This window comes from Emys orbicularis, chromosome 7 (genome assembly GCF_028017835.1).
Source record: "Emys orbicularis isolate rEmyOrb1 chromosome 7, rEmyOrb1.hap1, whole genome shotgun sequence".
Classification (NCBI taxonomy): Eukaryota; Metazoa; Chordata; order Testudines; family Emydidae; genus Emys; species Emys orbicularis.
Genome location: NC_088689.1, coordinates 22889024 through 22911990, shown reverse-complemented (window position 1 = coordinate 22911990; position 22967 = coordinate 22889024). Strand labels below are relative to the sequence as shown.

General features: G+C 43.0%; 1 protein-coding gene across 1 annotated transcript in view; it reads left to right on the top strand.

Moving 5' to 3' along the window:
• C7H10orf90 (chromosome 7 C10orf90 homolog) overlaps nucleotides 1–22967 on the top strand; it is a 114375-nt gene that overhangs the window by 60087 nt on the left and 31321 nt on the right. The gene's annotated exons all lie outside the window — the stretch shown is intronic.

The window sequence follows — 22967 nt, the reverse complement described above, 5'->3', positions numbered from 1 at the left end:
TTGGTTTGATTTTTTCACCTGTGAGAAAATGAAAAATAGAGCTCTTTTGAGTTCATAGAATCATCGCAATGAGAGATGGAGAAGATCTATTAGGTTGACTAGTCCATTCCACCGCAAGCACAGTATGTTTGTGCCATTTAGCTAGGCTTTTGTCTAAACTAGTTTTAAATATCTCAAGTGATGAAGTCATACCTTCCTGTTTCATGATGTGACACCTCTGTGTATGCAGTCAAATTTGCAAGAGCCTTTTTAGATGCCATATCACATTGCAAGTAAAACTAATCAATTATCCACTGTCATCTCTAAGTAGTTTTCACTATTACTGCTTTCCAAGTGTCTTTCTCCCAAAATGTACTAGCTTGAATTTGTCCATGTTGGAATCTGAGTACTACTAGATGTGTCTCCTAGACTCAGGTAGGTCCAGTTGCAAGAAATGCCTTCTTCCAACTAACACTAGCTAGAAGACTCTGCCTAGTCCCTCCGATGAGGACTAGCAACTGTGATTCATACATTCTTCATTTCAGGCCTAGACTATTACAACTTTCTTTACCTAGTGCTATCAGTCAAGGTCAACAAGAGACTCCAGGTGGTGTAATATGTGGCAGGCTGCCTCTTGAGGATGACTAGCTGCAGGAAGCACATTGTACCAATACCCTATTTTCCACTGGCTCACCATATACTTACCTTAGACCTTAGTCCATCCCGTGCTTTGCTGCACATTGGGCTACCCACATTTGCCATGCTTGCCTGTCAACTGCCCTTCTCTCCAAATCTTCCCATTTTATGTTGAGGTGCTTGATGTCGTTCAGAACTATTCGTTTCCATGTTATTCGCGGTCTTCCTCTCTTTCTTCTTGTATTTTCTGGCTTCCATTCAAGGGCGGTATTTGGTAAGTGTTCTTTTTCCATTCTCAGCACATGTCCCAGCCACTGATATCTTCTTTTGTAGATTATTTTTGAGAGGGTACCTTGTCCAGTAATTTTTCTGACTTCTTCATTCGTCTTCCTATCTCTATATGTTATTCCCAATATTCTTCTCAGACATTTGTGATGAAATGCATCCAGCTTTTGTGTAACTTTCTTGGTAAGTTGCCATGTCTCACTGCTATATGTTGTGATGGTGATAACAATTGCTTTGTACACATTCAGTTTTGTCTTGAGGGAGATGTTTTTGAGTTGCCAGATGTTTTTGAGTCTTCCAAATGCAGCATTTGCCTTCCCGATTCACCATATACTACTGGGTCCAAATCAGGAACCTGATCCTGATCTCTACAACTTGTAATGGGCTTGAACTGGGCTACCTTAATGATAGCCTTTCTGTTCTTGATACTCTGAGACCATTGGAGAGATAGAAACTATCCGAGCCTGGGGTGAAACTACTGAGACCTGGTGTCAGTGTTTCTTCAGTGTTGGGTCCTGGGGTATGTAACAAGCCTACTCACATTATGGTAGCTGAGAATAACATTTGAGTATGAGGGAAATATGCAGAAGGAAGGAACTAGAGAAGAGGAGGATGAGAGAAACAAAGAAAGAAAAGGAATGATGAAGAGGAAGAAATAGTATAGTATAGTAATAGTATAAATGACTGAGCCCAAGAAATACAAGTGGAGATCCTTCATTTTATATTCTTATACCACTTTTATTCTACCATATGTGGTGCCTATCTATTACAGTGACTGATACTCTGTACAGTAGATAAAGTTTTATTTATTGTTGCCCTTTCTGATTAAAATGGAAAGCCTTTTTAACTGCACCCACTAAAATACCAAAGTTAGAGAGTTAAAAATTTCCAAGGCCAACACTCATTTTCCTTGTCCCCTCTTATAATATTGTCTGGTTTGGTTTGAAGGTGGCCATGTCAAACTGTGCTTCATCCCAGGCTTCAGTGGGAGTTAGGGCTGTGCAAGGAATGCAGGATCAAACCATTTGACAAGCAACCCATGCCACCATATAGTGCGTTGCTACATTAGCTGGCTTGCCAGCTGAATTCCCAGTGACTTAAAAAGTTTGAACGTATATCAATTTAGAGCACTAAATAGTTAGCCAATAGCTTTCTGGGGAATGCGGGAAGGGGAGTAGGTAGATAATATCCTCACCAGGATAAGGAAAGAGAAAGTCAATGAGTGAACTTTTATTTTGGCTTCTAATTGCTGGCATATTAAAAAAAAAATTAGTTTTCATGTGACCTTATTGGGGATATTAGTCAAGCAATAGTTAACAACCCTTAGCACTTTTCATATTTAAATCATTCTAAAAACATAATCTAATTCAGAGGTTCTAAAATTTGTATATTAGTGTGGGCCTCATGTTAATAAAATGTCTGGTGAGCCTCTTCCAATTTGTGATCACATATCACAGTCACCTGTTCAACTACAGCAATTGCTTACATGGAAAAAAAATAGAAAATTATTTGATGTCTGTTTATCTGCCTTTTAATGCCATTTGGCAGCTGTAAACCAGTAGGAGAACCAGTATCACATCACCAGACAGGTCTCCATGGACCACCAAGGGTGCATGGACCACAGTTTGGATTGGGCAAGTGAATTATGCATCAGGAACATCCATCTTGTGGAATGGGAAGGTATCTTCCTTTTCCATAGGCAGGTGACCTGATCCTCCACTGTTCCTTGCGTTGTGTATTAAAATTTACACCAGTGCCAAGTGTGTGAAATGGAGTAAATCATTAACATTCTGAGCTGGTAGTGTCTTACACTCACTTTGCAATGGCACAGGTGACTAGGGAAGATGCAGGGCAACAGAGAGGATCTAGCCCAGTATTCATACAACTTCATCTCATTCAGTGTTTTACGTTTAAATTTTATTGTCAGGCTTCCTTACAGTAAGTTGTTCAGATTGCAAATAGAGTTTGACTTGGATTTCAACAGCTGAGTTTAATAGTGGGTGGCATCTAAAACACTGTCAGCTAGCAATAGGCCTCTTTGCTTTTGATGCAAATGTGAAATGATTGATCTCAAGTTATAGAAATTTTTTGTGTGTATCGTACCATGAATGTATTTTTTCTATAGCATATTTTGGGGTGAAAATCTAGAATATATATATAGATGCTAATTCTCCCTAGTAAACCAAAGCTCATTATCAGCTAGTGCACAAAGTCATGTTTCATGGTTGTGACATTTGAAAGCCTTGTTTTAGAGCTGTGGTTTCACCTCAGTTGACTTTGTATTTTAATTAATGGCATTGTAGAATTTAAATAAATGAAAATAAATGGTGTCTATAGGGGCTTAGTCACTCCTGAAGCTGCAGCTCCTGTATCCATCAAAGAGCTGTACTGTAAGTGCCTCAAATCCATGTGTTACATGTAAAAACAAGCTAGAACATCAGAGGTGGGATTTTTGAAGCTTCCTAAAGGCCTTTGGGCACCTAATTCTTATTAATTTTAATGAGAATTGGACATCTAAATCTCTTAGGTAGCTTTCAAAGTCTCAGCCTGTATGTGCATTTAATACAAAATAGTCTTCTTATTAAAATCCGTAGAATACATCCCCATACATAAACTACAATACAGACTACGCCTAACTGAAGCTACATACACATCTCAAGTTCCTGATGATATCACAAACCACGTCAGCTTCATTCTCATGGTGATCATGTTGACATCAGGACCGTTTGAGGTCATAAACTGTGCCCTCAGCAATTAAATGTTTGCCAGTCTGAGTCTGGTCATAACTTTTAATGAGATATTGCCTTAACCTGTTTAGGTTAACTTAAACTTTCATTGCAAGCTGTGTGGTATCATGTAGCTTACCTGATGTCTCATAAATACAAGGTAAGTTTTAAAATACAAAAATAATTTGTCTTATTTCAACTCAAGACAGGAATATAAAGATCTTTTTAAGTCTTAATTTCATACCTTAGCTTGCAAGAAGAATAACATGGGATCTTGCAGGTTTTGTGTGTGTGTGTGTGTGTGTGTGTAATTCTGACGCTTCCTGGGTTTACACATGGTTATGAGGCATCTCACTACCATGTGCCCTTAACATGAGGGACACTTATCTGTGCCTGCCAGGTGTCAGCTCCCTGCACCACCTGCCACAAGCAACACAAGCATTCCTGTTAGCCCATGTGGGCTTTTTTGCCCCTCTTGCAGGCTAGTAACAGGTGCTCCAATCCTCAAGTCCTCTGAGTGTCACCATCATATCTAGTATCCAATATCTCTCCCCTTATCCACTAGACACTCACAGAATTTCTAGGCCTGCTGTTCCCAAAGGAATACTAGTCCCATGTTGGTACACAGCTTACTAGTCACACCTTGGTACACAGCTCCACTTAACACACAGCACTTATACTTGCTTTCACTATAAACCAATCTAAGTTTAGCAAAGCATAGGGATTTGTATGATAACCCTTTGTTTCCAATATTTCTATTTGTTATGTAGAAAATAAAATCATAACATACATTGTAGAATCTACACTCAACTAAAAGGATACACTCTTATCTGATAAGATACTACATACCCCAAAGTCCTTCTCACAGCATTTGTCCACCAGGATTGCTGAGACCCTTCTTTCATGAGGTCAAGACTGCTGGCAGATTGCCTCACCCAGGTGAAGGATGCCAGAGTGTCTCTCTGCACCTCCAGATATACCAGACTAGTCCTTTGGTGTTCACCTCTAAAATAGGGTGTCCCCTCTCCCACCTTTCCCCCCACCCCCTGCTGTTTACCCTTTCCTGGTAATTTCCTTCTGAAGTCCCTTGGAGCTCTTAATTAGCATTTGACTCAGAATGTGAATAGACTTCTGTGGTAAAATACACAATACACAATGGTCAGCCAGGGAGATAAGTGTCTCCCATCTCCTGTCTGGAGAAGTCTATTTCAAGGTGCTACTTCTGAGTGACCCACCTTTAACGACAAGGCCTTAAGAACATATTTTCCAATATGTATATCTCACTGTATATTGTCTGCACACGTATTTCACAAAGACTATGATGATCAGTGTGACACAGGCTTTCAGTAGAAACCCTACATGACCCTCTTTGGTGAACTAGAATGTAAATACCACACCCCAAGGATTCCTGTAACCTGTATGCCCCTTGAGCCTTCTGCCGGTTGTCATCAAGAGATCCTTGGCTCACAGTAATATAGAAATTTTACATGTCCTATTTGGTTGTGCAGACTGAATCTTTAAAAGGAGCAAAGCAAAATAAATTAAACTGTTTTAAAAGTTCCTTTTAACCTTTGAATTAAATAAAAGTCTTTTTAAAACTAATGCAGATTATTAACATTGATATATCAATCTTGGTCCTGTAGGGTGACTTCGTGAGCCTCTGATCATCATATCTATAATTTAAACTGGGTTAATTTGAGCAGAACAGTTCATCTATTAAGCCAGTACATATTAGTCCTTCTGCTGGTGTTATATCTAAAACCAATGACCAGCATAACATAATGAAGCATAGCAGAAGCAGACAGAAACTGAGGTGTGGAAAGGGAATACAGAGAGTAAATTGTGATATGAAATGTAAATTCAATAAGACAGAGGGATACAGGAAATCTAATTCAGATGGTAGAAGCTGCAGAGAAGGCTCTCCCACCAAGAGTGGTGAGTAGGGTTGCCAATTTTGGATGGACGTATTCCTGGAGGTTTCATCACATAACATAATCTTTAATTAAAGATTAATATTTAATTCCTGGAGACTCCAGGACAGTCCTGGAGGGTTGGCAACCCTAGTCGTGAGGATAAGTGAAGCCAGGGAAAGAGCCAGTGCTAGATTAGTGAGGAGAGCAGAGCGGGAAGTGGAGATGGGCAAGTTCTGTTGTGATGAAGGGTGGAGCTAAACCATTTGAAACAGGAGAAGCAATTTTGAATAGGATTATGGAATGAATAGAGAGCCATTGGTGATGTTTGAAAATGGAGATGCTATGGTCGCCCTTATTAGTGTGGGCAAAAAGGTAGACATCAGAATTCTGTACATGCTGGAGTCTAGGGAGTTGAGACTGGTGAAGAGCACAGAGAAGGAAGCATCCATAATGGAGATGGGATGTAGTGAAGGAATTCTGCAGATGAAGTCTTCAGTAGAGTTAAGTCAAGTGAAGTGGCACATGCATAAGCAACTTTGCAGAATTGGGGATAGGCACCCATAAGGGTTGGAAGAGGAAAGTTCAGGATCAAGGATGACACCCATGTTACACACGGAGGTGGTAAATGGAAGATGTGAATCAATGAAGGGGACAGAGGAGAGAGATGGTGTCATAGACCTAAGAGGAGTGCTTCTGACTGTCAGTCATTTAGCTGAAGGACTGTTGAGATGAAAGCACAAGTTTACTTGATCAAGGCAGCCTAAGAAAATGGACGAGTAAAGCTAAGAAAGGAGCTGATCTTGTGGAATGCTAAATGTCTCCCAACACATTGTAAACTTGCTTTCATTCTTGAGCTAAAGAGTTCCTTCAACTAATGCTGGAGCAAAAAGAGTCCTATCAACTAGTATTTGAGCTTGAAGAGTTCCATCAGCTCTTGCATGGACAACATAGATATCTGATCACAAGTCTTCTTAGTTAAAGGGGAAGAGAACTGGTTTTCAGTTATTTTATTTCAAGATGCCATAGTTAAGTATGTGTCTGTTATTTGTTTAAAAAATATTTAATATTTGTACTTGGCTATAAAATGATGATTAAAATGTTATTTAAAACTTCACTGTATAACTAAAAACATCTTGTCATTTGCCTGAACTCCCATGTACCTGGTCTCATAGACTATTAAAGGACAAACGCCTGTAACATGCGATGTTATGTGCACTCAACTTCCACATTCAGATATCATGGTGGTGAGTGTGGTAAAAATGCTGAGCTAGATTCCAGAGAAGCTGACATATCTTTGGGGTACCTGAAATGCAAAAAAAGTCGGTTTAAAAAATAGTTATACATTGAACTCTCCTGGATATTTGGGGCATTCAGCCCATAAAGATAAAATTTCTTCATTTTTATTGAAATATGTATAGGTCACCTTTAAACTAAAGGGAGCTCATGGTTAGCAGGCTAACCTAATTTGTTACTAAGGCATAGGAGTGGAAAGTAGTAGTAGTATTGTACTTATTTTCAGTTACTGAATACATTGGAAAGGTTACAACGGAAAAAAAAGTGAGTTTCTGAAGGTTTTTTTGATCATCTGCCCTTGAGGAAGTAACCACACAGAGGCCTAGAATTTAAGATTAGAAGAAAAAAATGATTTGGTGTTTAAAATATTACATAAGACCCATTAATTACAATATGGAATTTATTGTTCAGCAACTTGAGTAGCTGCAGCTGGTGCCAATTTGTTCTCAAGTATTATTTTGAGTGTAGAGGTGGTGGCGGTGAAGACAGAGCAGAATATGAAGTATGATGCAGAAGATTTCACTTTAGTGTACACTTGCTAAACATGTGGGGCCAGATCCCCAGATGCTGTAAATCAGCATATATCTGTTGATTTCAATGGAGCAATGCTGATTTACCCCAGCTGAGGATCTGGCCCAAAATGTTCATAATGGGGCTTTATGGAAGTAGTAGCTGGTGCTGACTTGTTCAGAGCCGAGGATCACATGCCCAAAAGCATATTAAAAGGAGTACTTTGATGTTTTACTTCAGCTGGTATACATTTAAAAAGAGGGAGTTTGTCAGTTTTCTCTAGCTCTAAATGTTTTGTGTCATTGTGTATATTTCACATTAGATGGTTTTAGTTTAACAGTTTTAGGAAAATGTCCCAATCCTGTAATCTACTGAGTAACCTTTGTAAGTACTAAGCACCCTCAATTTCCATTGACTCAAGGAGTTACTCAGCACTTTCAAGATGGAGGCTTAGCTGTATAACTTGTAGTCAGCAATGTCAAGAAATCCCTTATTCTTGGTTCCCTCTTCTCTCCCCTTTTGCTTTTCAATATAGAATGTCCCCTAATCTCAGGGCAATCTTTTTACCTGTCTTAAATAGCCAGAGCATTAAACCCTATAGTTTTGCTCTTTCATTTAAACTATGATTGTCAATTTCCCTGTCATCCCAGAATCTGGTGGAGTGAAGTGAGAGGATGAGGCTCATCATGTCTAACAGAAAAATGAGGGAATAGCCCAAGTTTTTGTTTTTTTTAACAGAACTTGCATGCATTTAATTTGGTTAATTATTTATTTAGCGAAAATGTGGGAATCAAAGAACATCTTATCTTGCCCCACCTCCACTCCATGTTGCTATATAGCTCCCATTAGAGATCATGGGAGATAAACATATAAATGAAGGGGAGAATACACCCCCAACTGCATAAACCAAAGCAGCCCCTAGACCTGCTTTCAATTACATGACTGGTACTTCAGCAGCAGGTCATTAGTTGCCTTTGTGACTTTGGCTGTAATCACAACCATACTATTTTGACATGGAACTAATTGTTCTTGAACAATTTCTCCACTGTATAAGACTATAAAGAGCCCTTCACATTAGCCATGGAGTCCCTCTCATCCCACTCATTTTAGGGCCTGATCCTGCAGTAACTTGTAAGTTGACTGGGAAGCACCTTGTACAATCAAGCTTTTATCCTGCAACAAACATTAGACCCAGTCCTACACTCACTGGAGTGAATGACAAAGCTCTCATTGACAAGCATGAATCAGGCTACATTATTTTCTCTTGATGATGAAAGGAAAATCACATTCATTTGTGTCTGGAATTTCTTTCTGCCCCATTTATGCTATTCTAGGCATTAATCCAGTACAAAATCATATTCCAAGTTCCTGGAATTTTCCACGGAGCCTCTTTTAATTTTTCCATAAATGAAACTGATAGTGTTAATTGATCTTTTATTCAAAAGGAGAACAGCTTGTCTGGTAGGGACAAAAGTTAAAATATAGACTGTTCTCATTTTGGCAGGTGAAAATCTAGGGCCTGATAGTTTCCTGTCTTCCTACTTTTTCAGTCATTTGCACTTGTTCAAAGTGAGTGAAAAATACTATGGTTCTGATCTGTCTACACTTTGTACAGATTTAAAATACTATGCAAAGCTGTGGATGCTGCTAAGGTAACCTCAGGCATTCATTGATACTTGCAGGACAAATAGTGGAGGACAAGATAGCATTTTTAGATAATTAGACAAATGGGCTATGTGGAGTCAGTGGACCCAATTCTCCTCTCACTTACACTAGTGTAAATCAATAGTAACTTCACTGAAGTCAATGGAGCTGTTACATTGGGTTCTCTCAACCCAAAGCTCTTGGCAACTTTACTCTTTGTGGGGTAGTGTCAGGAGATAAATCACTGGGGACACAGCCTGTCCATCTGGTTAAAGATTGGCACAAATCCAAAGTGCTTTTATCCAAAATTACTATTTTATTAGATCTCCAGCACATACAGATATGCAAAAGTGTTAGAGTGCCCCCAAGCAATAGTTACCCACAGTCTGGAAGGGTCTTGAGTGGTCAAATGACGAGGTTCAAGTGGCCAGCTATCCATCTGTCGCTGGGGATTCCAAGAGATGTCCAGAAGGTCAAATCCAAATTCCTCAGACCTATCTACCCCTTTTATGTTAGTAACTGCTACAGTTACATCAACAACATGTCAATAAAAAAAGACAAAACAAAACAAAAATCCATTAAGCAAGCACTTTTAATCTGTTGGTCCTGCAACTGTATTTCCACACAACAACAGTCCAAAGATATAGCTAGACTTCCTTTTTTTTTTTAAAGAGACTGACTTCAGCAATTTCAAAAGAGAGCCTAACTAGGAAGGCAGCAGGGTCATGCTCACTTCTCATGATCACTCAAACCACTCCCCTCTGGCTTGCCTAGTTATGCTAAGGCTGCTACAAAGGCCTACTAACTTACATGTGTTTGGCAATAAGCATAATAATCGATATTCCAGTACTGGCCTAGGCGTTTTGCTGGGCTGTCAAAATCTCCCTAACAGAGCCACACTATTGTAAATGAGATGAGAATCTGGCTCAGTCTGGCTATGGCAAATTACCAGAAATAGTTGAGTGAATAACGAGGTACCCTTAATATGCTTTGATCAGAATACCATGTGGCCAGTGTATGTCACTTTAAAATCCCAAGAGCCATTTCATTGTATTGAGTCACACTGAATTTTTTTAATAAAAATTAGCACAAAAAATACCTTCTCAGCCACTACGATATAGTGTAACAGCTTCTAGTGTGACATCATTATGATGTGAATATGAATGTCTAATCTAGAGAGCATATTAAAATGTTATGGAAAAGCCTCACAAATGCATCAGCCAATTTTCATAATTTTCTTAATAATAACCATTTTCATAATTTTTCTTAAAAATATCAACAGAGACCCAGTCAGCCTAAGGATCAACTACCTGGAAATGTTTGGTTTGTAAAAGATATTGCTTTGCTACAGCATGACCAAAAAGACACCACAAGAAAGGCAACAAAGATGGTTCGAGGTATGGTTCTAGGATTAATTATGATGGAAAGAAGAATAATTAACAGGGGCTTGATTGAGGTATTCAGAATTATGAAGGGGTTAATGAAAACGGAACATTCCTCTTTTATCCTGCCCTAAATTACAAGAAGAAGGGGGAGGACTCAAAATTATAACCACAGTAAATGTGGACTAAATAAAAGAAAACTCTGTTTTATGCAGTGTAGAATTAATCTGCAGAACTCATTGATGCAAGAGGCTGAATCAAATAATATTGGTGGATTACGTCATAGCCACTAAAATATTCTGTAGCTCTTCAACATAAGATACCTTATGGTCAAATCTAATGATTCAAGGCATAAGATGATCTCCTGCAGGTACAGGTGTTAGGCAGAATTATTTTCCTTCATTCTGATGCAGTTGTTCCACATTGTGCTCTTATTCCATCAAATCTCTCAATTGAAGCAGCATTGGGCTAGATCAGTGCATCATGTTCTTCCTAAACTGCAGTGCTGTTATACAGTATCTGTATAATTACACTAGTGTTGAGTGTGATTCCTTTATCTATCACAAAATAGTGCTGAGAGGATTAATTAATTGATTAAGTGCTTTTGAGATCTTAAATTGGAAGGCACTATGGAGTGCTTATTACTATGTGAAGCATTATTAGCCACTTGATTAGATACATTACGGGATTTTTTTCACCTTCCTATGAAACATCAGGTATTGGTTAAACCCCAAACCTGCAATGAGCTGTATGTAGGTGGAGCCCTCTACCTCTGTGCACTGAAATCAATGGGCCTCCATCCACTCAGCTCAAGTTTCAGGGCTGGACCCTCAAGGGACAATGCCTACGTACACCTTCGGACTGCTGTTTCACAAATACAGCTTTTCACAATCACAGGTTAGTTTTCACAAAAACAAACCATTTTTGTCCTAGAAATGGAAAATATGTGATTCCTAGAGCACCACTGACATTTTTCCATTTTAACTACCAAAAAAGCAATGCAATAGATTCAGCTCCTAAAGCATTTTTTTGAAAAAACATTTATTTTCAGAGTAAGAAGGAACTTATACAAACAAACAGTATGAATATAGATCCTTTTTCTTCTTTTCTCTGCCCCACCCCCACAAAGCAGTGTGATTATTTATAAGCTGATAGTTCAGGCAGATGTGCCACAAGCTTCACGCAGAGTTCTACTAGTGTCCTTTTTATTATTGTTGCTATTATTTATTATTGGTATTACAGTAGTGTCTAGAGGGCCCAACCAAGACCTGGGTCGCATTGTACTAAGCATTATATGTACATGTAGTAAGAGGCAGTCTCTTGCCTGAAGAGTTAAACTGTAATTAAACAAGACAGATAAATGTGAGAGAGGAAACAAAGACACACAGGGCTGAAGTGACTTGGCCAAGGTGTTACAGCAGGTCAGAAAGCTGGGAATAGAACAGAGGTTTCCTGACTCTCTGTCCAGTGCTCTGCCCACTGGACCATGATGCCTCTCAATTGTTCCCCTTTATTTGTGACCTAAAATGCTCTTATTAAGCTTGTTTTAGGCCTTGAGCAAAACTGGCCAGTTGGGATGAATTTTGTGGTGGTTTGTGATGTGTATAAATGAAGAGTGAGATGGATGGGGGTCACAAAATACATCTTTGCTTGAAAGTCAAATGAGGCTTTGTTGAATCTATAGTAGGTTTCCAGAGGTGAAAATTCTAAATTGCACACCCTGCTGCCCCAGAACCCATTCATTCATTTATATTGAAAAATTAACTTTGAAAGGCAGCTAATGAGATATTTTTGGCTTGAGTGCCAGGCAGTGGGACTCAAATGTCCTGCTAGTCTCCGCTAAACAGCTTGGGCTTGATTTCTTCTTGACTGGGTCAAAAAAAGAGATGATATTGTTCCAAGTGCCACACGCAGTAGATTGTACAGATCTTCACAATATGTTTGCCACTATTTTTTTACATGCTTTGAACAACAATGAAATAGTTAACAATATTGACATTTATAGTAACGTAACGGGGCATCTGAATTAACACCCCATTAAGATCACTGGTGCAGTTCCCACCTTTCAGAGCTATTGTTTCAAGCTCTTTGTGTACTGCGATAGTTATACTAGGTTCATGTTTTGAAGGTTTTGTTTGCAATCATAAGAGCTTGAGACTTATGTTTTTGCTTTAAATGAAAGCTTCAATTCTGGAGCAGAAGTTGCCAGCTTTGGGGGCAGAGGTTATACAGAATATATGCACATATGGCCCCAATTTGAGCTCTGTACAAAATGTAAACCATCCAGAATGTATTGGGATTTTTAAAACACTGTGTTATTATATACAGTGGCTGCACTTAAAAGATTCCTTTCCAGCTTTAAAAACTGTGTGGGTTTGAGAAAGAGACTATGTCTACACTACAGACTTCTGCCAGCATAGCTATGTTGGTCAGGGACATGAAGAAGTGCGATCCCTAATTGGAAGAAGTCCTTAGTGTAGATGCAGCTATGTGGGCAAAGCTGTCTTTTTACCAGTCTAGCTTGCTTCATCTGGTGGGAGAGGCATTGGTGGTTTTACTATACTGATACAAAGAGCAGCTTTGCCGGTATACCTGTGTCCACGCTAGGGTCAGGTCCGTACTATAAATGTACATGAAAAATCCACACCCCTGAGTGACACAGTGATACCGACCTAGCCCCTGCGGTAGACAGCACTATATTGACATGAGGACTTCTCCCATTGACATAGCTACTGCCTCTCACAAAGGTGGATTCGTCGGCGATCCCTCAAGGTCGAGGATGATCTTTCACAGGTTTTATTTTTTATGGATCCTTTGGTGACTGAAGAGTCCAATCCTTGAGCCACAGGCTCATTGGCAGATGTTGCAGGTGGTGTTGGAAGTCAGGGTTGGGCCGCGATGGCTGCGTGCCGGTTGTCTTTCCTTTCTTTTCTGGTGTTTTTCTGTGACAGGACAAGGCAATTTTCCTCAAAAGTGGACATTCCCTCTCTGACAAGTCTTCGCAGGTTACCCTATCCTGGGTTGCTGTCTCCCAGTTTGCGGTGTCGATGCCACATCTCTTGATGCTTATCGTGAGAATGTCTTTAAAGCATTTATTTTGGCCTCCCCATTTCCTTTCTCTTTTGGTGAGCTGGGCATACAGCAGTTGTTTTGGTAAGCGTACATTAGGCATGCACACACAGTGCCCGTTCCACCTCAGCTGGTGCTGGATAATCAGGGCCTCTACAATGAAGATATCGGCCTCTGTGAGGACACTGACATTAGTGCGACACTCCTCCCACTTTTTGTTGAGGAGCTTCCGAAGAAAGTTGCTGGTGCTGGTGTTCCAGGTTTTTCAGGTGTTTTCTATAGGTCACCCAAGTCACACAGCCGTAGAGGAGAGTTGGGATTACCCCCGGTTTATAAACTAAAAGTCTAGAGTGTGTTCTGATGGTTGTGATTGTTGAACACCCGGTGAGACAGTCTGCCAAAGCCAAAGCTGGCACAGCGGATTCTGTGCTGAATCTTGACGTCTGTGTCTGCCTTCTCTGAGAGATGGCTGCTAAGATAGGCAAAATATTCTACATTTTCCAGCTCTTTTTTGCTGATGTAGATCTTCCTTTCTGGGTCTGATGATTGACCGGGGACTGGCTGGTGGAGAATTTTTTGTTTTGCTGATGTTCAGAGTTAGCCCTAGGCTTTTGTAAGCTTCAGAGATGCAATTAAGGGCTGTTTGTAGATCCTCCTTTGAGTGTGCAACTACAGCACAATCATCTGCGTACTGGAGTTCGGTTATTGTTGCCGATATTACTTTAGTTCTGGCATGGAGACGAGAAAGGTTGAAGAGGTTGCTGTCAGTCCGATATTGGATGCCAATGCCCTGTGGTAGACGGTCTTGGGTTAATGTTTTCATAACTGCTAAGAAAATGAAGAAAAGTGTGGGTGCCAGTACAGAACCTTGTTTTACTCAAGTTTGGATGACAAAGGGCTCAGAGGTGGAGCCACTGCACAGGATGGAGGCAGTCATCTGGTTGTGGAGGAGTCTTACAATGGTGATAAATTTGCTTGGGCAGCCAAACTTTAACATGATTTTCCACAGAGCCTCACGGTGGTGCCTTGTGATGGTCTGAAGCTACACTGAGACTCTGGAAGTACTTCCTTCGCAAGAGGGAGCTGGCGATTCAGTAAGATTCTAGCAGGAATCTTCCCAGCGATGGAGAAAGAGGATTGACTACGCCGACAGGAGAAGCTTTCCCGTTAGTATAGTAGCGTCTTCACTTGGGGTATGTCTACACTACGAAATTAGGTCGAATTTATAGAAGCCGGTTTTATAGATATCGGCTTTATACAGTCGATTGTCTGTGTCCCCACATAAAATGCTCTAAGTGCATGAAGTCGGCGGACTGCGTCCACAGTACCGAGGCTAGCATCGACTTCCGGAGCGTTGCACTGTGGGTAGCTATCCCACATTTCCCGCAGTCTCCGCCACCCATTGGAATTCTGGGTTGAGATCCCAATGCCTGATGATGCAAAACAGTGTCACGGGGGGTTCTGGGTACATGTCGTCAGGCCCCTCCCCCTCCATCAGAGCAACGGCAGACAATCGATTCGTGCCTTTTTACCTGGGTTACCTGTGCAGACAACATACCACGGCAAGCATGGAGCCCGCTCAGCTCAGCTCAGCTTAGCTCAGCATCACCATATGTCATCTGGGTGCCGGCAGACGTGGTACTGCATTGCTACACAGCAGCAGCCCCTTGCCTTTTGGCAGTAGATGGTGTATTACGACTGGTATCCGTCATTGTCGTATTCCAGTTCGATCAGAGGCACCTGGGCAGACATGCTTTGTCTCCTGGAGACTCAGTCCTGCCGGCAGTCCTATTGAACCGTCTTGATGATGATGGCTAGCAGTCGTAGTTCAGTATCTTCTGCCAAGCACCCAGAAGATGCCGAGGGCTATCAGTCATGCTGCACCGTCTGCTGCCAGCTTAAGATGTAAAAAATAGATGGACCAGATTTGTTCTGTATTCATTTGCTACCCCCTCCCTCCGTGAAATCAACGGCCTGCTAAACCCAGGGTTTTGAGTTCAATCTTTGGGGGGGCCATTCTGTGTGACAGTTGTTTGTGTTTCTCCCTGATGCACAGCCACCTTTATTGATTTTAATTCCCTGTATCTGTACGCCATGTCGTCAGTTGCCCCTCCCTCCCTCCGTCAGTTTCGTGCCTTTTTTCAGACCAGACGCCATAGCACTGGGATCATGGAGCCCGCTCAGATCACCGCGGCAATTATGAACACTATGAACACCACGCACATTGTCCTGGAGTATATGCAGAGCCAGGACATGCCAAAGCAAAATCAGGACCAGCCGAGGAGGCGTTTGCAGTGCGGCGACGAGAGTGATGAGGAAATTGATATGGACATAGACATCTCACAAAGTACGGGCCCCAGCAATGTGCAAATCATGGTGTTACTGGGGCAGGTTCATGCCGTGGAACGCCGATTCTGGGCCCGGGAAACAAGCACAGACTGATGGGACCGCATCGTGTTGCAGGTGTGGGACGATTCCCAGTAGCTGCGAAACTTTCGCATGCATAAGGGCACTTTCATGGAACTTTGTGACTTGCTTTCCCCTGCCCTGAAGCGCCAGAATACCAAGATGAGAGCAGCCCTCACAGTTGAGAAGCGAGTGGCGATAGCCCTGTGGAGGCTTGCAACGCCAGACAGCTACCGGTCAGTCGGGAATCAATTTGGAGTGGGCAAATCTACTGTGGGGGCTGCTGTGATCCAAGTTGCCAGGGCAATGAAAGACCTGGTGATATCAAGGGTAGTGACTCTGGGAAACGTGCAGGTCATAGTGGATGGCTTTGCTGCAATGGGATTCCCAAACTGTGGTGGGGCGATAGACGGAACCCATATCCCTATCTTATCACCGGAGCACCAAGCCACCGAGTACATAAACTGCAAGGGGTACTTTTCAATGGTGCTGCAAGCCCTGGTGGATCACAAGGGACGTTTCACCAACATCAACGTGGGATGGCCGGGAAAGGTACATGATGCTCGCGTCTTCAGGAACTCTGGTCTGTTTCGAAAGCTGGAGGAAGGGACTTTCTTCCCGGACCAGAAAATAACCGTTGGGGATGTTGAAATGCCTATCGTGATCCTTGGGGACCCAGCCTACCCCTTAATGCCATGGCTCATGAAGCCGTACGCAGGCAGCCTGGACAGTAGTCAGGACCTGTTCAACTATAGGCTGAGCAAGTGCCGAATGGTGGTGGAATGTGCATTTGAATGTTTAAAAGCGCGCTGGTGCAGCTTACTGACTCGGATAGACCTCAGCAAAACCAATATCCCCATTGTTATTGCTGCTTACTGTGCGCTCCACAATATCTGTGAGAGTAAGGGGGAGACATTTATGGCGGGGTGGGAGGTTGAGGCAAATCGCCTGGCCGCTGATTACGCGCAGCCAGACACCAGGGCGGTTAGAAGAGTACAGCAGGGCGTGGTGCGCATCAGAGAAGCTTTGAAAACCAGTTTTGTGACTGGCCAGGCTACGGTGTGAAACTTCTGTTTGTTTCTCCTTGATGAACCCTCCGCCCCCCCCAGCCCCCGGGTTCACTCTACTTCCCTGTAAACCAACCACCCCACCCTCCCCTCCCCCCTTCGAGCACTGCTTGCAGAGGCAATAAAGTTATTGTTACTTCTCACTCATGCATTCTTTATTAATTCATCACACAACTAGGGGGATAATTGCCAAGGTAGCCCGGGATGGGTGGGGAGGAGGGAAGGAAAAGGACACACTGCAGTTTAAAACTTTAAAACTTTAACACTTATTGAAGGCCAGCCTTCCGATGCTCAGGCAATCATCTGGGGTGGAGTGACTGGGTGGCCAGAGGCCCCCCCCACCATGTTCTTGTGCGTCTGGGTGAGGAGGCAATGGGACTTGGGGAGGAGGGCTGTTGGTTACACAGGGGCTGTAGTGGCGGTCTCTGCTCCTGCTGCCTTTCCTGCAGCTCAACCATACGCTGGAGCATATCAGTTTGATGCTCCAGCAGCCGGAGCATCGACTCTTGCCTTCTGTCTGCAAGCTGACGCCACCTATCATCTTCAGCCCACCACTTGCTCTGTTCAGCCCGCGATTCATCCCGCCACCTCTCCTCTCATTCATATTGTGCTTTTTTGCACTCTGACATTGACTGCCTCCACGCATTCTGCTGTGCTCTTTCAGCGTGGGAGGACATCTGGAGCTCCATGAACATATCATCCCGCATCCTCCGTTTTCTCCTTCTAATCTTCGCTAGCCTCTGCGAAGGAGAAACATTTGCAGCTGGTGGAGGAGAAGGGAGAGGTGGTTAAAAAAGACACATTTTAGAGAACAATGGGTACACTCACGTTAAATTTTGCTGTTCACATTACACAGCACATGTGCTTTCATTACAAGGTCGCATTTTTCCTCTTATATTGAGGGCCTGCCAGTTTGATGTGAGAGATCACTCACGCAGTGCCAGGCAACAGAATTCGGCTTGCAGGCAGCCATGGTAAGCCACAGTCTTTTGGCTTTTTTAACCTTCATAACATGTGGGAATGGTTTCAAACAGCAGCGCCCTCATTTCCCATACCAAGGACCCATTGGGTTGGCCATTTAAAATGGGTTTGCAATGTAAAAGGAGGGGCTGGGGTTTCCGGGTTAACATGCAGCACAAACCCAACTACCGCCCCCCCCCACACACACGCAATTCTCTGGGATGATCACTTCACCCCTCTCCCCCACCGCGTGGCTAACAGCGGGGAACATTTCTGTTCAGCCGAGCAGGAACGGGCACCTCTGAATGTCCCCTTAATAAAATCACCCCATTTCAACCAGGTGACCGTGAATGATATCACTCTCCTGAGGATAACAAAGAGAGATAAGGAATGGATGTTGTCTGCATGCCAGCAAACACCGGGACCATCCGCTGCCATGCTTTGTTATGCAATGATTCCAGACTATGTGCTACTGGCCTGGCGTGGTAAAGTGTCCTACCATGGCGGACGGGATAAGGCAGCCCTCCCCAGAAACCTTTTGCAAAGGCTTTGGGAGTACATGAAGGAGAGCTTTCTGGAGATGTCCCTGGAGGATTTCCGCTCCATCCCCATACACGTTAACAGACTTTTCCAGTAGCTGTACTGGCCGCGATTGCCAGGGCAAATTAATCATTAATCATTAAACACGTTTGCTTTTAAACCATGTGTAATATTTACAAAGGTACACTCACCAGAGGTCCCTTGTGTGCCCTCAGGGTCTGGGAGCATGCCTTGGGTGAGTTCGGGGGTTACTGGTTCCAGGTCCAGGGTGATAAACATATCCTGGCTGTTGGGGAAACCGGTTTCTCCGCTTCCTTGCTGTGAGCTATCTTCATTGTCTTCATCATCATCACCATCTTCCGCGTACCCCGAACCCGCTTCCCTGTTGCGTGTTTCTCCATTGACGGAGTCAAAGCACACGGTTGGGGTAGTGGTGGCTGCACCCCCTACCATCGCATGCAGCTCCGCGTAGAAGCGGCATGTTTGCGGCTCTGCCCCGGACCTTCCGTTTGCCTCTCTGGCTTTGTGGTAGGCTTGCCTTAGCTCCTTAATTTTCAAAGCACTGTGGGATAGCTCCCGGAGGCCAATAACGTCGAATTCCATCCACACTACCCCAAATCCGACCCGCAAAGGCCGATTTTAGCACTAATCCCCTCGTCGGAGGTGGAGTAAAGAAACCGGTTTAAAGGGCCCTTTAAGTCGAAAGAAAGGGCTTCGTCGTGTGGACGTGTCCAGGCTTAATTCGATTTAACGCTGCTAAAGTCGACCTAAACTCGTAGTGTAGACCAGGCCTGAAGTGCTACAGCAGCCCAGCTTCAGCGTTTTAAGTGTAGATCTGCCCTAGGAGAGATTTGCCTTTATAGTATACCGGCACTCCTATACTAGTAAAGAGCTCATAGTGTAGATGCAGCCTGAGATTCCCTCTACTTAAAATGGGACAAACTATTGGAACCAGTAATATTTCTCAAAACATAAGTTTTTAATTGCTACGCCTGTGGTTCTATCAGAGCTTGAGTTGCTGAGCACAGCAGGAGGTGTTCAGCACCTAGCTGGATTGGGCCATTATATAAAATGGCCGGTGGCCTAGAAATAAGATCAGTGGTGTGATCGTTTGACTTCAGTGATGACACATAGAGAAACAACCTATCCATCTCTTTCTCTGATCTTATCCTATCAAGTTTGTTTGCTGGTCACTGATAATTCATGGTTCCATACAGCTGTTAAAATGATCTTTGATCAATTTCAGAGAGTTATTTTGTCATGAGTTGTAAAAATCCCCGATGAAATAATAGGAAGCAGCCTAAAAGCCTCATTATAATGCAGTAAAGCAAGGAGGAATATTTAGAGACAATGGCAAAAGAAGTATATTTTTGCATAGACTGGACAATATTTTTGGGATGATACAGTTTAATCTATTCTAGTGCAGGACAAGGTCACTTTCTTTTAGTTACAAGCAAATACTCAGCAAATAAAATTAAAAATAAAAAAGCACATGACAGTGAAAAATATGTGCATTTTAGTGTCATCAAGAAACTAGTCACATTTGAAAACCTACCATCAATTTTACAGAACAGTTCTAACCTTTTCCCTCTTTTTGTTACAAGGCTGGGTTTTGGTACTTTCATCAAGTGCTTATTTGAAAAATGATCTGTGCTCTGCTTTTTGCATCAGGAGGCAGAAATAACTTTTGTTGCAGTTTAATTAATTGCTCTTGATTTTTTTTTTTAGTTCAACTATTTACAGCTAGGATAAATATTTTTAGCAAATTTTATTAATGGCAGTCATTCTGCTTTCTCTTTCTGTGGGCTTTGTTCTCATGTGTTTCCCAAAGCATTACACTTTCATGTCTTTGTTCATTGGTTTTAAAGTCTTTCTTCAGCTGGGATAATAGAAAAAACATCTCTGTCTACTCAGCCAGTGGCAATTCTAGCTGTTCTCAGAGGGGTATATATATCTCCAGTTTGTTGCTTGGGGAGTTAGATCTACAACTCCAGATAGACTTAATGAGAGTTACATGCTTAATTCCCCACACGGTACATGGAAAAAGTACCCAGAATGTGAAGAATGAGACGCTGTGATCTCAGCTTTAAGCATCTTTGCCTTTTTCTTTTTTTAATGCATTATTTCATCTGCATACATTAGCTAAAATAATTGACAGCTGGTTTGCGTTTTTTTTCATCTTCCAAGTCTGTGTCTGCTTTTTTTTCTAGGGAAGGGCTGGGTTTGGCTGCATCTTTTGAACAGAAAGACTAGCTAATTCATAAGGTGGGGAGAGGGATTTGCCAGATCGGCTCTGTTCTTAACCTGATTGCTTTATGTGTTAGCCAAGAACAAGGTGCATTAAGGTCCATTGTCCTTAATTACAAGAATGCCCACTGTGAGTTATCATATTCAGATATTTACACTTGTACAAGTACTGAGAAAAAAACTGGGTGCGAGGGGATATGGATTTACAGGGGCTGTTGGGGGGTTCTGGGTGCAATAGTAATGGGACTCTGCAGGAGGGTCCAGGTGAAGGTGGTTGGGGCTCAGTGGTGGGGTCTGGGTATGAGGGAGATAGAGCTCGGCAGGGGGGACTGTATGGGGGGCTCAATAGGGGGTCCAGATGCTGGGGGAGTGGGGTTCAGTGGGGCAGGGATCCAGATGCAACTGGTTGGGGCTTGGTGGGGTGGGGATCTGGGTGCAGGTGGCTCACTGGGATGGTCCAGGTGCAGGGAGAGTTGGGCTCATCGGAGGGTTCCGAGTGGGGGGGGGGTGAGGCTCAGCAGAAGGGTCTGGATATGAGGGGGTCTGGATGCATGGGGGTTGGGCAAATGGGGATGCAGCTCCCTGTACAGGGATCGCTCCCCCTGCAGCTGAGGAGCGATAGGTTCAGGAAGCGGAGGGAGGGGGAGTTTGCAGAGCTTCCTGCAGCTGAGGGAGAAATCTGTGGGTGGGCCTGACCTGGATGCCGTGCAGGGGAAGAGGAAGTACTGTCCTCCCCAGCCCAGCCAGCACTAGCAGCTGGGTCTTCCCTCGTCCCGCCTCCTGCTCCACAGTGATTTACCTCTCTGCTGGCTGCCCTGGGCACCCGAAACATACTGCTGAGGGGGGTCACATGACTGCTCTTGTGGCTTCCCTTTGCTTCCCCTTCAGAAAGTCATTTTTCTGTGGGGAAGCAAAGAAATCGGGGCGGGGGGGGGGGGGACACATAAATTCTGTGCATGCTCAGTGGTGCAGAATTCCCTCAGGAGTACTTTGGGTAGAGACTCCCTCTGCTGCTTTATGCTGCCTGCAGCTTCCCCATTACTGTCCTTTCCTCCTCTGCTCCTGCACTTCCTTTCCCTCCGTCCATCATCCCGAGTCTGTTCAAGGTGGTCTTTTCTGTTTCTCCCCAGAGATGATCTCTGCTGCCCTTCACCACTCAGCGACCCCACCAGTCTTTCCCTGTATCCAAATTTTTTCCTGGTGGGGGGATAGGATTACTCCCTGCAAATATTTGAAGGATGTAAACACTAAGGAGGAAGATAAGTTTTTCAGGAAGGATGGTCTAGATGGTTAGAGGCTTACTCTGGAATTTGGGATATGTGGGTTCAGTTCCCTGCTCTACCTCAGACTTTGTGCAAATCACTTAATCTCTCTGTGCCTCAGTTCCCAATCTAAAAACAACAACAACAGGGATAATAGTTCTTGTCTACCTCACAGAGGTGTTGTGAGGAAAAATACATTAAAGACTGAGATGCTCAGATATTAAGATAGATGGGGAGACGGGAGAGACATATTTAGGAGTAATGGGATGAAATTAAAAGGACAATACAAGTTGAATATCATTGCAAGGGAATGGACTAGATGACCTACAAGATCTTCTCTGACCTTTTACTTCTTTGATTCTCCTGCAGAAATAAGATGACACGTAAGAAAATATGGACCAATCAGGTCATTATATAAATGTACAGCACGTCTACTTTTATGTGGAAAAATATGTTTCTTATTTAATCACTTGTGTACAGATTAAACATGGGCAAAGTGGTTTGGAAACATAAGACTACCACCTCACCCCAAACTTTCACTTATCCATAATCTGTTAGAGATGGGGGAGAGCCCAACATGTCCCTGATCAGTCATCTCTTACCTCATGGCAGATTTTATTCAGGGATGGAGTGTAGGGGGAAAATCAACCCTCTGTCATTTGTGTCTCCTCTTCAGGGAACAACTAGGTCACCTATTTACTCCTCTGGCTTCTGGTGTCTTCGGTGGGAACTGACCAGGCAGCCCATCCCTTGGCATGGTGCCATGTGATACAGCTAGTCTTACATCCCCCTATCCCAAGAAAGCAGGGAAAGGTCTACTTAGAGAGAGTTGGGATTTATTGGAAAAGGGGTAGTACTGGGGCTGGAAAGACAGAGGGTCACGTGGCCAGTATTTCTAAATGTGATTTCCACGACACATCAGTAGCTTGTTAAATGTACTTCTATATGTTGCAGACAGAAGACAATAAAATTCCTGTCTCTTATTTTTGGCCTGAGTCAGGTTTTTCTCTCCCATTCCTGCCCCCACACTACCTAAGTCTCCAGTCTG